This window comes from Scylla paramamosain, unplaced genomic scaffold (genome assembly GCF_035594125.1).
Source record: "Scylla paramamosain isolate STU-SP2022 unplaced genomic scaffold, ASM3559412v1 Contig3, whole genome shotgun sequence".
NCBI lineage: Eukaryota > Metazoa > Arthropoda > Malacostraca > Decapoda > Portunidae > Scylla > Scylla paramamosain.
The window spans coordinates 52,501-55,000 of record NW_026973668.1 but is presented as its reverse complement, the minus strand read 5'-3'; the positions used below and the strand labels follow the sequence as shown (position 1 = coordinate 55,000).

Genomic DNA, 2,500 nt, shown 5'->3' with positions numbered 1-2,500 from the left:
GCATCAGTTTTTTGTACCCACAGGTGAGTTTGAGATTAAATAATTCTCTGTCTGTACAAAGTCATGTTTTTATCAAGTTCGTTCACAAATTTATGACTTAAAAAATACATGCAAGGTATTTTCAGGCAGAAGACGAAGAAATAGCAGTTTTTCATGTAAATTCTTTGTGTAACGGTTAAGTATTTGTACAAACACATATTTACCTTCTTGCAAACAAATTAAACAATGTACAGTAGATATTTTTAAAGCAGAAGATGAAAAAATAAAAGTTTTCACATAGGAATTGCTTGAATAATGGTTCAGTATTTGTACAAACTCATATTTTCTTTTATTCCATTCATAAACTTACCATCTGTCACATTAAACAATACACAACAGATATTTTTTTGGCCAGAAGATAAAGAAAAACAATATTTCTGTCTTTCTCTCATCAAACATCATCTTCATTTTGTACTTTGGTGCGTTAGCCTCTCATTTCATCTATATTTTTGTGGTGCATCTGTTACTGTTTTTATATTTTGTCGTGCTGTCATTACGTCTATATTTCTGCGCTGCATTTTTCATTGCATTTATACTTCTGTGCTGTGTCTATTGATTTACGCCCTGTCTTATATTTTCCTGCATGTCTCACTGTATGTATATTTCTGAGCCACACCTTCCACATCAGTATCTTCTGTGTATACATGCAGAGAGGCGGAGAGAGAGGATCCTGGTGAGAAACAGAAGGCACAACAAGATCGCCACGTCTCAGCCCAGCAGGCAGTGGCTTCAGCTGTCTAACACTGACCTCATCCTACGGAAATACAGCGCACAGGAGAGACGACAAGAAAATTCGACCTACGGAAGAATTACTGGTGACGGGAGGGGAGGAAGAGGCCCCTGTGTCTGCTGCAATTGCTTTAGTTTCTTTCTAGATTACAACAACATGACGGCTGTGCTAACTTTCAACTACAGCCTCAATGAATCCTGCCAGGCTGTATGCTCTAGTAAGTCACTTCTCTTGCCTTCTCTGCTATCTTTCTCATAAATAGTGTTGAATAGTTACCATTCATCAATGATACATATGTTCCTGCTTTTCCTTATTTTTCATTTTGTCACTCTACCTTTGGATATGATAGTTCAAGTAATTCTAAGTAAAAAACAGTCTATAGATATATGCTCCTCTCTAAATGTCTATATTTATCTATAAATATCTATATTTATCTATAAATATCTCTCATATATCTATAGACAGCTTGTGTATGACATGCATTTTTCCTCCTTTTTTTTTTTTTTATACTCCTTATTATACGCCCATTTCCCGCGACGGTTCATGGGCCTACTCCACATGAACAAGGAACTGTGTAACTTTGAAGAAGTTACAGGTCCCCGGCACGCCTGCCTGGTTCATGGCCGCATCACACAAGACCAAGGTTGTAGCCAAGAACATCTCCAGAATTGCTCTCATCTCAGAGGAGGCGACCAAATACACCGCACAACAGTGAGTGTGTGTGTGTGTGTGTGTGTGTGTGTGTGTGTGTGTGTGTGTGTGTGAAGAAAAGAGCCTTAGCAGGGGAAAATACAGAAATAGGCAGGGAGTTCCAGAGTTTATCAGTGAAAGGGATGAAAGATTGAGAACACTGGGTAATTCTTGTATTAGTGAGGTAGACAAAGACTGAAAGAAATGCAGAAACAGACAGGGAGTTCCAGAGTTTACAGCAGAACAAAGACCCCTAACTGTACCCAAAGCAGCAAATAGGGAGCCTTAAACTGTACCATACTTTCAAGAAGGACCCTGAACTTTACCATACATTAAAAAGAAACCTTTAAATAATACCATATATTTAGGAAGGGAGCCCTGAACTGTACCATGCATTCAGAAACACAGCCGAAACCGAACCACACTTTCAGAACAACTGTACGAGCTCCGCAAGACAAGCCTGGCTCGGGTGATCTGCGACAACAGTGACAAGCTACAGTACGTCCAGCCCAAAGTAATGCTGGAGGCCGACTCTTTCCTGTAAGTAATGCCTTGTCACTGTCGGCATTGCTATTTAGTGACCCAAGGAGTGAATGAATATGAATAAGAAAACTTTTGAAGATAGGCTAGTATGTCTATGTTATTATTATCATTGTTATTTATAAAAGGTAGAGTACATCTTCTTCTTTCTACTGGGGGCTAAAAGAGTGTGTAGAGTGAAGGGGGTCAATATGAAAGTCAGGTGCCTTGTCTTGCATCTCTCTTCAGGGGAGACAATCTTAGTATAAGTATGTTAAATTCAATACAAAAGAAGCCACATACTTTTCTCAAACCCTCCCCAGTGGCTTGGCAGAGGAGAGAACAGATCAACCAAGCAACGTCCTTCACTGACGGGTCGGTGATCTACGGGTCCAGCAAGGAGGAGAGCGACGAGCTGCGTGCCTTCTCTGGCGGCCTACTCAAGGTGCAGCGCTGCCCGGCAAACACCCAGATTCTTACGGCCGACACCAACCAAATTGACTGCAAGACCTCAGGAAGATT

At 40.4% G+C, this 2,500-nt stretch overlaps 1 long non-coding RNA gene across 2 annotated transcripts in view; it reads left to right on the top strand.

Moving 5' to 3' along the window:
- Window positions 1-2,500, top strand: part of LOC135096355 (uncharacterized) — a 3,851-nt gene that overhangs the window by 292 nt on the left and 1,059 nt on the right. The window contains exons 1-5 of one of the 2 annotated variants that reach the window (XR_010264712.1): window positions 1-23; window positions 690-986; window positions 1,337-1,480; window positions 1,891-1,999; window positions 2,302-2,500. The exon at window positions 1-23 is cut by the window's left edge and continues 292 nt beyond it; the exon at window positions 2,302-2,500 is cut by the window's right edge and continues 3 nt beyond it. This is a non-coding gene — a long non-coding RNA (uncharacterized LOC135096355). The other variant, XR_010264711.1, reaches the window with a different exon arrangement.